We start from the raw sequence: 12,351 nt of genomic DNA, 5'->3' as shown, positions 1-12,351 counted from the left end.
GTGGGTAAGAAAGGCAGTTCTAATTCATACAAGCACAAAATCTGAAATCCTTTTTCAAGTAGAATTCCCACTTATAGGGGGGAAAAAAATTTGAGTTTTTAGCAGCATATGCGTGATATGGTCTTTTATTTTGTTCCTGATATAAGCTTGTCATTCCTGGTTTTTTTCATCTGTGGACTGCCTGCTCCAAAAAGAAGGAACGCTTTGAGTTTGAAAAAATGTTAGTGACATTAGGCAATCGATGCTTGATTAGAAAATCAAACCCACTTCCTTTTCATTCTTTGAAAATGTTTGCTTATTCATGTCTGTTCAGGCTGAACGTCAAAGGTAGGATAGATCGGTTACACCCTTGCGATGCTGAACAGCTTCAGAGTATTGCTAGAAGAGAGAGAAGTGACCCACCCAGAACAAAAGAGGATGTGAGGAGCCCTGCGCTCTTTATATATCCATATATGTAGACCATATGGGGACCAAGTAATAAATGCTCAGCTGGATTTGAGCATCAGCAGCATATTCTTTCCTGATCCATGAGGAGCCAGCTCAGGTTTAAGGAATGCTTCTTGCAATGCTTCATTGAGCAGCAGCGCGTATGCCCAGCAGTGCCAAGCACATGGTCAAGGAGAAACAGCTGGGGAGCTTGTCCTCTGATGGGACTTTTTGGATGTTTGACCGTGATTTTAGCATTACGTGTTCCAGTGCTACGTGGCCCGCTCCCCTCTGCGCAGGGATGAATGGGTCAGGATCAGGCCAGTCTCCCTGGTCTATTGGACCAGGGAGTGACAGAGGGATTGCAGCATAGTTTACCAGGCAAACGTAGCTGGAGGCAGGCTGTACGGGCTCAGCGTGGGAGTCTTGACAAGTCTGGTTTTAGGAGCCTGGGATATTCATCACAGTGCTTGCACTGGCAAGAGAAGAGGAAACTCCCACGAAAGCAAGGAGTATGGGACCCCCTCCCAGTCAATGCTGTAAGCACGGGACTGTGCCAAGCTGGGTGGAAGAGAAGGATTTTCTTCTGTTTCATGGCACTTCAAGCTGTTGGAAAGAAGTGTTAAATTTGGTCTAAACCAGGAAGCTGGCAGTCAGAAAAAGAAAAGAGAAGCAATTGAAGAAATACTACTACAGTGACAAAATTAGTCACAGTCAGGAGTGTTGTTTGAAATATAAAATAATCCTGGGACAAGCATCACAAGCACTTAGGGAAAAGTCCTTCAAAAATAATGTGGAAAACGGGACAGAGAGGCAGAAAGTAGGGTTTTGCTTCAGCTGAGGCAGCTAACAAACTTGAAAGCAACCTGACCAGCCCTTGAAACTGTGGAAAGTGCATGAGTTTTCGACCATTACTAATATGCATAGATTAATGTGATAATACTAAGAGACATAGAAATGAACTACCTATTCGTCTGCAAGGGAAAAGAGTGACTGGGGATTTTGCGTTTGCTTAAAAAGGAGGAAATTGCATTAGAACTGCAGACCTGTGGCAAGTGAGCAAGAACATTTGATAGACAAACAGTTGATCTGGACTTTATTAAAAGTGAAAAATGTGCAAGATAGGAATGCGCTTGAGAACCACACAGTTTGTGTCAGGTTACAATAGCTCCCTTCCTCCTTACACAAATCAGGAAACAAATGCCTTATTCACTTTTACATAACAAGCAGAGGTTCATTAATCATCTGCTCTGACAACAATAGCAGACAAAAACATCTTGGAGGTGTCTCAGATGAATTATAGTTGAAATCTGCCATGAATTTAAACACAAGTGCTTAAGAAAGTTGTTAAGATATGATTTCTATGCGGATAGATGACCCTCGGTCTTTCTCCTTTGCTCTGCTCAGCTATGGATTACCACCCAGGGATGACGGACAATGACATTAACTGCTTAAGGACTAACTTGTGGCGTGACTCAAAAAAAACCAAATCAGGCAGGGGTCAGGCCCTCTAGCACTTTCAAACCACTAGTTTTTACACCATCTGGGAAATGACATCCATTTGTCCTCATAACGATTTCCTGTCTTCATGCAACCAGATGTAGGGCACTAGGAGGAAGAATAATATTGCAGCCTTTAAAAGGCGGAAAGCCCCCATCGAGAGGCAGTTTTAGGCTAACTCCAAAATACAAACTGAAGTGAATGAAACTTCATAATGGTCCAGTAAAGGACAGAAATGCGTCATACCAGCTCCCTCACTGAGGCATCAACAGAAATATGCAGAACTCAGAACTGAGAACTGTTCAGAAATGGCCACAGTAGCTCTTTTTATGCACCCCAGCACAGAGCATACCAGTATATACCATTACAGTCAATATTGAAGACTCTGGAGTTGCTGAACCCTTAAAATTCTCTTTCTCCTCTCCCTAAAGCTGAGGGTACAAACATGATGAATCAACAAAAATGCTGCTCAGTCAGAAGTGTGGCAGACAGATGCCTAGATGATCTATGTAGCTACTCACCGCTTCTTCTGTTCATCAGGAACTGAAAGAGAAAGAATAGGATTTAATTTTAGAGACTTCTTTACTGATGTTAGTACTTCTTGAAATATATCTAACCGCAAAGCACTTTATTAAGCCTCTACACTTTCCACCCAGGTGTCATGCATTTCAGTTTTGGACTGTTACCAGATGCTGTTGCATACATATGCATATTTCTTGTTGGTTAGCCAAAGGAAAATGACTGAAAAAGTCAGTTTTTAAAATGCCTTAGGCTAGTTGTGCCCTTCCTTTCACAGCATTGCTGGACGAATGTGGGAGAGAGAATAAATGCCTGACAACTGAGAAGCAGACAGTAAATGATTGTCAAATAAGAAGTTGAAATAAAGGCAATGAGAATTCTTGGCACTTATTATTCTCTACTACAATGGTTTGATGGTTATACACATCAGGGACAGTACAATACGCACATTCAAAATGCACTTACAAGGGCTACTCTTGGCTTTCTGGAACATGGCCGCCTCCTGCTTGACTGCTCATGCACCTTTCTGCATTTTCCAAGGAAACTTCTGCAAGTTCCTCCAGTTCTCTGCCATCTCCAGATTTGCCCATGCTTTGGCACTTCACATGGGTCACTTCTTCCTTCCAGCACCCAGAAAAGTTTTTGGTTCTTCCTCTAAGATCCAAGCTCAACCCTTGGAAGGGGCTTCTAAAAACACGAGAATGGTTCTTAACAGGACATTGCCAATAGCCCCACAGCAGAACCAAAAATCTTTCCTACCTATCCTAGCACATGCTACAGCTGGGATTAGGAAGATATATATTTACAAATTGTGAAAAAAGTAAAGGTGTTCTTCTGAAAATGAAATCAGAGGTGTGAGAGTCGTGACAGTAAAAGTTGCCTATCGCATACAGTCAGTAAAGAGGTAATTTGCACCAGCGGGAAGAAACACAAAACTGCACAAACTGGGCCAACTCCCCAGATACTCACAGCAAATACACCCAGGGCTCAGATCTTATCGCAGGAGCTTTACCAATATTGCAAAACCATTGTGGCGGTTTATGAAAAAGGAGAACCCAGAATTTACCGGAGTGCAAAGAACCCTCTTGAGACCGTTTCCATTTCAGGTTGCCCACATTTCCAACCCCTGGGGGAAGATTTTAGAATAAAAAAAAAAAAAAAAAGTACTTAAACTGCGAGAAGTCTTGATGCAAGAGCACAAGACCTGGGAAGGAAAACCTCCTGCAGGTTCAGCCTCCTGCAACTGAAAACTGATAATGCAACTGAAAACCGATAATGCAGGGATGGCAACTCAAGTTGGAAGGGGTCATGAGAATAATGAATTCTTTCACTGAACCCCAAAAGAACCCACAAAAATAGTGGATGTGTATGAGGAACCCTAGAAAGGCACCTCGTTTCAGCTGTCTGAGCAAGGTTACGTGCAACTGCTGTACTACTGTAGGATACTGGGTAGTGCTAATGCAGGCACATGCTGGACTGTGAACTACGGCCCGTTAATCCTCACCTTGGCTGAAATGCAGGCTGGCAAAATGGCAAAAAAAAAAGTTGCAGGATATTCGATTTGAAAGCTAATTTAGGTTCGAGATGACTTTCCTAACAGACAAACATTGAGTAATGAGTTTGTACAGGGCTTTTAAATTACTGACTTTTCTTTGGTTTTCAACAGAATTTGATTAGTGGAAAGGTGAAAGGTGTCTTTTGGTAAATTTATGGTTGAATTGAGTGAGATTCTTGAGATAGCAAGAAACTTGGCTTGATGACTCAGGAGAACCCTTTTAGGTTAATGGATATAGCCCATATATATTGATAAGCCATGGCATATAAATAGATAAATGACACGTGGCTGATGTGTGAAGCCATGATAAACCTGACAGTGAGTTGTCTTGAAAGCTCCTTCACTTGGGTGGATGATGCTCCATGAAGACCTGTAAGGAGTGCCAGTGGGGCTGCAGATGGCAGTGTGGGAGCTGCCGCTTTATTCGCTTCCTTTGGGGTTAATAATGGGAGACTTTTGGTCCAGAGGCCAAACTCTTTCACGTCAAACAAGCCCCTTTATGCCATAAAAACAGCAGGGGCTGGGAGAACGTAGGCATTAGGCTAAAAGCAGACTAAACCAAACAGAAGCTGCTCGGGCCTGAGGACGACTGGCTGCAGGTGAGTGTGTTGGAGCATGAAGCGTGAGGAAGGCATGACCTCGAGAGGGAACAGAGAGAGTTTCTTTGTGTTGCTGGAGCGATAATCAGCTGTGACTCTGAGCACGCTACAGGAGGCAATTTCTTCTGCTTTGCTCAGGAAAGCAATCTTTGTGTACAGCACTGTAACAAGACAAGACTAGATTGAGAATTCATCTGCTCGGTGTCATGTAGAAATCTTATCCTTCAGGAACATCCCCGTGAGACCCTACTTACCCAATGGCTAACCACATCCAGGTGAAATGAGGCAACAGTGTTTTCCACATGTACCTAGATTGTAAAACTGTCTTTTTTTTGATGACTTTGTTTCCTTGTTAGAGTGTGTGTGACTGCCAGGACAGGGAGGAATTTTCCCTGGGGTGTGTTCATGGGGTTTCTACATCGTTTCTCTGAAGAATCTGTGTCCCTCGCAAAGACAGTACTGTTGCAGGAAACGAATTGGCTTATGAAGGCTCACCAGAGCACCAAACACCTTTCTAATCTCTTCACTGCATGTGGAATAATTACAGAAAAAGAAGGATGAAAGCCCAAATGAAATACATAGGCCCTTGAAAAATGCCACCAGGTCAAACACTGCTGCCATCTCCTCCTCCTTTCCTATTGACCTGTCCTTTCATCTCAGCACTAAGTGTCCACTTCCTTTAAATAGCTTTTTATCCTAACCAACTCTCCTAATTCACAAAGCTGCTTGAACTTGCTTATTTTTGTTGACTGCCTGCAACAGAAGGCTTTAATGCTTCATTCCTTGTAACTGCATAAGCTTTCTGGACTTTGCTTGCATTGCTTCAAGCAGCCAGGCAATGGTCATCTGCCCTGACAATGCTAACTTGGCTTCTTCAGCCAGAAACAAAATAGACTCCATGAGTTTTGGGAGTATAGAGAGGATGAAGGAGAATAGTCACTGTAGGCAAGACGTGATCTATAAGGGAGCGTGCCTATCTTCTATCAGTAAACACAAACAGGGAGAATTCTGCTTCATTTATCTGCAGACTGAGAAAGCTGCTAGATATTCTTCCTCCTTGGCAGAAAATGACAGCACACAAAGCGATCACATTATTAATTCAGATGAATAGTAGCACACATCCCGGCGTTATATAATTATTTCATTAAAGTGAAGGATCATTTTAAAACTTCATTAAAATCTAACCAGCAGAAAATAATATGATTCCACTGACATTTGATTTAATTAAAATCTGTACGTTAGGAATATAAAAATGTGTATTAGCTCTAGAAAGTCTTTGAAAGCAGTATCACCCGGTACCTTACCCCTCTACGCGCCGTGCTTCTCAGAGTGGGGGGTAGTAGGTGGACACAAGGAGTTCTTGGGGTTCCGACTCAGTAAAGCTCAGCGACGCCAGCAATAAAGGTGGCCTGCACAAAGGTGTTCAAAACATCCTCGAATTAGTCAAGCAGGGTTTCCACATTATCAAAAATAAGTATTACTCGTTCAATTCAGTCTCGAGAGTCGAAAAACCAAATTGATTCTCTGAACTGCGAGAAACAATGGCTCCAAGCCAAAGCCCACTGAAACCAAGACAAAGATCCCCCGCTGACTTCAATAGCTTGCTGGATCTCACCCAATGTGAGTAAATGACGTTTTTTTTTCTAAAGTGAGTCTCTCTTTCCTGTGGCAGCTTCACACAATATTTTCCATTGTGGCTACCTTCATTCATATGCTGCTATTCTCCTACATGCAATTTCAGACTTGTATTGTTTCCAATACTTTATAATTTCACGTTGTCAGGATAGTTTTCTCTATGGTTTCACAGAGTGAATTGACCTAGTTAAAATTAAAGGTTGCCAGCACAAATTAGATTAGGTTGGTCTAGTGATCTGAAAAAGCACTGTAACATGCTGTGTTTGTCTTTATTTCCATCAGTAAGAATGGCTGGGTGAAAAGACAGCTATTAGAGCCACTCGGTTTACACTGTTGTAATTACAGGTCTGATGGTATCGTTATTAGGACTCAACAAGACCAAGTGATCAGTTATTTCAACTAGAAATATAATAATTCCACTGTTTTACTTCTAGCTATGAGATTTCACATTCCATTTGAAATGCACATGAATCTACTTAGTAATAAAGTAACACCATTTACTGACAGCGAGGATATTTCTACCTTCTTAAGACCATCTGTATTGTGAACTCTCAAGCCTCAGATAAAAAGAATATCTTATCCCAAGCTTTAGAGATGGCAAGAAGTGGATATCTTGCTCTCCATATCTTAGCACAGGCCCAGGGTCTCTTGTTCACGAGGTATGAATACTGCTGACACAGGAAGGGCGATGTATGTTACCAGCCTCATCTACCAACAGACATCTTCAGCCTGACTCCTTCTAGGCTGTAAATACAGTGTAAATACTTTGAGGCTGAGCTACTGCTGGAATAAAGCCTGGCTCAGTCTTTTTATGCTTGCCCTTAAACATGTTTTTCTTTTTTGTACAGTGAAAAGCAGACTCATGCCTCCTTAAGAAGGACATTTTCTCCTGTCAGTCCTATTGTTCCTGTAAAAACCTCTCACCACCACTAAAAAATGACAATAGGGTAATGGATATTCATCCTGAATGGAGTCCAGAAGCATTTCACCTTGGGAAATGCATCACTCTTTGCAGGCAGAATCCCTGCAAATGTCAAAGGGAGTTCTATTAATAATAATACATAGATAATAATTAGTAAATAATTGATGTTGACATTGCCATTTGCTGCCGTGTATAGCTCTGCTGTGTGCATGGTAAGCTGACTGTTTGGCTCCACTGGCAAAAGCTGTATTGTTTTTTGGCTTGTTGATATCCACCTGTCCATCACTCCACTATCTAATGTATGGGTGTGTAAAGATCGTTATGCTGAGCTGTAGGATACCAACACTACTCCTATGTGTGGGAGCAATTCCCCACAACTCTCTATCAGACCGTAGCTCTTCCTCCTCAAGCCGATTTTTAACACAGCTGCAGCCCAAAGAGACTTTCTTTTGGATCCATTTTTCAATGTGGAAACCGTTATTGTTTTAAACCTATTTTCTGCTCTTTTGTGTGCTTTGCTGCTTGTTACTAAGAATTCAATCTATCTGTCAAAAAATGCACCTGGGAGTGGGTTTTGCATTGATTGTAGAATGGTTTTGTTATTTTTTGGGCTATGGCTGCATTATGGCTGTCATCTTAAAGGTATTGGGACACTTAAAACCTGCTCTTTTCTTCCTTCATTGTGCATAGTCAGTTGCTATTTTGAGAAGAGCAAAAGGAGAAAGGAATGGGATGACTGAGGATGGAAAGACTTGGGCCAATGAACAGGGAAACATTTTTTTTCTCAGTTTTTCTGTTGGAGGAACCCATCTTGTGTTTGTACCATTTCTGAGAGGCTGCAGCAAAAAGTTTCTGCTTCTCCATGGGGTTTGCATCATCTTAGGTTTCTACCTCAAAGGTTTCACCAGTTTATGCTCCTGGGATATCTCTATCTCAATGCCATGTAGCCTTTACAGAGAGAAGCGCTAATGAGATACCTGCCCCTCATAGCATCCAGCATCGTGTAGCAGTGGTTGTTCAAGAGTGCCATGTAAGATTATTAGCTTCCCTTGGCTATTGGTAGGACTGTTTTGTTTCCATCCCTGTATCCCAATGGTGTTATTTACCCCCACCATATCCTGGACCCTGTGCTCGAGAAACAGCTTTATTTCTACAGTTGGGCACGCATTGCCTCTTCTTCAATATCAGCAAGCCTAGAAAATCCAAGTCTTTTTTCCTAAACCATAAGGACGCCCTGGAGCTTGCTCATAGTGTGGTTTCTCAAGGCTGGGCTAGTTGGAAGACGGAGCGTTACAAGAAATGGGCATGGTAGCACAAATACAGATTTTAATGATCAGACTTGAAATTGACTGAGGGCCAGGAAAATATGTGCTAACATAAGGCAAGTTGTGCAGGTAAAAAATCTAGCATAGTTGAAAATAGAGCTGCTTGAAAGTTATTTAACAATGCACGGCACACTGCAGTGGTTCAGAACAGCTGGGAAGGAGCATCTCAGATAATAAAGGCTGTAGTGGAGTTTAGGTAGGTTTGTCCACAGCGAATAGCATTAGCGGCTTGTTAAGGCCAAGCGAATAATAAATCACTGACTTCAACAGACTTTACTGTTCGCTAAGTCCTTACATTTAGATTTACACAGTGAACCGGACTGCCACAATGCATCTTGAGTTAGTGAACTGTTACTCCTCAGCTGAAGGAGTTAGCTTGATTTATGTGATAAGCAGTATGCATACTTAAAGAAAATCAAGGTAGTTTCCTCATGCAGGGTCTTACATGCTTCAGTGCCTGCCTGCATGATCCCTTTTGCACTATTGGCTCCTCATGTTCAGTCCTCTAGTTTCCTGAAGAAGGTATAGCAGATGGTTGGAGACATTCCTTTTAAGGGTGAAAAAACCCACCACCTAGCATCTTCACGGAAGAGGTCTTACCTATTGAATCTACAACCCATTTGGCTTCTTTCTTCACTCCTGACATAGAAAACACCTCACTGTTCATATTCCAGCAAACCTAAAGCTTTCTTGTCCACAGCCTCTCAGGATCCATTTAGACAGCAAAAGCTATCCAGATGCCAGCACTCATATCAGTGCTGCATTTTGTGCTTGAATGGCTTGCCGCTATGAAACTTAACTCTGAGACAAGTGCTTGAAAACCCTGCCCAAGGGACAAAACCTACATTCAACCTGCTGTACTCCCCATTTGCCTCCCTTGACTCATCATCTCTCCTGAAAGTTTCCTTGCCTGATAGTTCATTACCTCACATGAGTGCATGGTGGACAACCCTGTCCAGAGCTTAAACAACACCAGTTATGACTCTGCTATACCTCATGCTGTCTAGGCCAGCCAGCTTTGCAGATCTACCTGCCCCAAATTTTTTATCTAAGCTGTGTATCCATGCCATCAAGATTGCTTCACGACCTTGGTCGGTAGGTAGACTTTGTATTATTGAAGGGCTTAGGGTCACCCACTGGGCACACTTGCAGACCATCACTCAAGTGAGAAGGAAAGGTTACTCATTTACCACCACTGACCTTCTGTTCTCTGTTTTAGTGCCTGTTGAATTTTCAGGAAGCCAGGAGATATGCTTGATCCCCTTTTGGTTTCGTATGCAACCCTGGTAGTGGTGGAGTAGCAGTAGTAAAACATGGGACAATAGGTGGATGGAGATGCCACTGGGGGTACCATTAAGGCAAACAATCACTGATTAACAGTGTTGCATTTGTGTGAGTGTAGATGGAGACAGCACATCTCAAAGAAGGTTTATTAAAGGTTAAATAATCTTCCTTTTCATAATGGACCCCATGAGGCCCTCTAAGGTTGCTACAACAGACTGAGCGAACAGCATTGTTGCACAGATCTTTTAACAGCCCTACATATTTTCCATTCTTGAAAATGCTTTGTTTTACAGATCAGATGCCCCATTAGTATTGTTATGATTTCTTGTCATTCTGACATCAGTTGCATTTTATCCCTTGTGGTTTCTAGTGTTGATTTTTTTTTTCAGTTCAGCAACAGCTTAATCCTCTTCCCATCTCATTACAGTATGAGAAAATTGAGATTGCTGGGGGGACATTAGCTAATAAACACATTGCCTGTAGTTCCCAGACAACTGATGCATTTTTCCATCTTTATTTAATGGGATGTTTATTCTCACGTTGAAATATCCAGGCTATAGCAGTGAAGAAATTCTCAACATGCCACAGATAAATTCACACTGAAGGAAAGAAACTCCACGAAATGGTTACCACTTTAAATGAAGAAGGAAAACCCCCATTAGGCGACTTACTTAATCTTTTTTGTTTGACTTAAAGTTGAAATGTAAAACCTGATTCTCCACTTGCACTGGTTTTATATTTGTCCCACTGACTTCAGTGGAATTAATCCTAATTTACATTGGTATGAGAAGAATTGGATCACCGAGGTCTCATTATTCCAGACTGTAACCAATGACCTGGTAGAGCTCTTTATTCTCTGGCTAAGGGTTGAGAGATTGTTCACGGCACAGACGGGAAGATAAGACAAAGCAAAAATTAAGTGCTTCAGACTATTTCATTCCACGGGGCTTGTCCTCACAGGCCACAGGGGATGGCTTTGCATTTCCATTATGCCACAGTGTGCTTGGAATTGCATTCCCCAGGCACTTTCTCCAGAGTGCTAAGAGAGCTCACTGACAGTGGCTGGATACACAGCACACTCCTGACAATGATCAGTTCTAGTACTTAGTCTCTGCCAATATCCCTTTCCTCTCCTCATCCTTTTTCTTTTAACACTTAGGGAGAATAACCATGTTTTCAAATCAAGTGGCTGCTCTGTAGAAGAAATTAGCGGTAAGCAAAACAGAGGGCAAGCAAGCGCTGACAGGGGGGCACAGACATTCAGCCAGAGCATCTTTTTTTCCATGTGCAGTTTACTGTACCGCCTAATAAAGACTCTGAAACAAAAAGTGGTTTGGTGTATTACATATTTATCTATAAAATACAGCTGGGTTACTCAACCTCAGCAACAGCAGGCAGCAGCTGTTGGTTCTGTGCCTGGCCATTAGGGGAGAAGCACCATCACCTCTTCTTCCCCCACCTTGCCTCCACACCACAGGCTCTCACTTCCCCGGGGGAGGACTCAGACTGCATTTATCTGCCCCACACCACTGACATTCCACAGCTTGCAGGCCATCAGCGTTACGCGTATCACCACTAGGAATCTCTGTTTCAGTTCATTTCCACCCTTGTGCACCACACTGCTTATGTTTACCATGCTCTGTTGCGCCGTGCCTGTCTCTTCAGAGTCCCACCCTGCTCCATCTCCTCATCCTCTCGTGGCTTACAGACTCTCCTAACAAAATCTTACTCATTTTCTAACCCTGATTCTGTCTGGACAAAGTTAGGCCATTTCATCTGATCCCCCTATCTCCTACTGATGCAATTCAGCCCTGTCCTCCTCCCCTGGCAGATGTGATCACCTGCCCAGAAGACCTTTTCCTTCTGTCTCCTTACAAACCATTTGAACGCAGCTGGGAAAGTTACCGCGTTAATTTGACAGTGTTTCATACTTATCATGCTCAGGTCTGAGGCAGCGCAGACTACGTTTAGCTCCAACAGGATGTGTTTAGACTTCTAACTATCCACTGAAATCAATAATAAGAGCCCAAATAGGAATTCAAAGCCTAAATGTTTCATTGACGCTGAGCTTTGGCGCTATAACAATACTCTGAATGAACTTAACCTTCCTTAATCCTTCCATCGAGCCGACATTTGTCCTTTCACCGTGGACCGCAAACAAAGAGTTTGCATTTACAAATGATCCATCTTTCAGGAAAAAAAAAATAATCCTTCTGAGCTCCTGAGTTCCCTAACACAAAGCATTAGTATCTTTGCTAAGGGGATAAAACTTCACTCTTGATTGAGAAAAACGAACAAAAAAGCATTTGATCTGATTGACACAGCTATTCTGGTTGCATTGGATAGTATGTTTAATCAATAAGCTTTGTCCTTTGGAATACTAATGCTTATCTTGTACTTGCTGCTTCTCAAAATACTGTTTGCTATAGAATTATTTGTTTAATATGCTGGACAAATACCTGACTCCACCAAGAAAGCCTGAAAGTCACAGAGTGTGAACAGCAGGGCTGTTCTTTGGCAGCCCAGGTAGGGTGGCTTATAGATAATCCCTCCACCCTTCATTTCTTAGCGTATCTGTTCAATATG

Source organism: Rissa tridactyla, chromosome 2 (assembly GCF_028500815.1).
Source record: "Rissa tridactyla isolate bRisTri1 chromosome 2, bRisTri1.patW.cur.20221130, whole genome shotgun sequence".
Classification (NCBI taxonomy): Eukaryota; Metazoa; Chordata; class Aves; order Charadriiformes; family Laridae; genus Rissa; species Rissa tridactyla.
The sequence above is the reverse complement of the archived record's forward strand: the minus strand, read 5'-3'. Positions refer to the sequence as shown.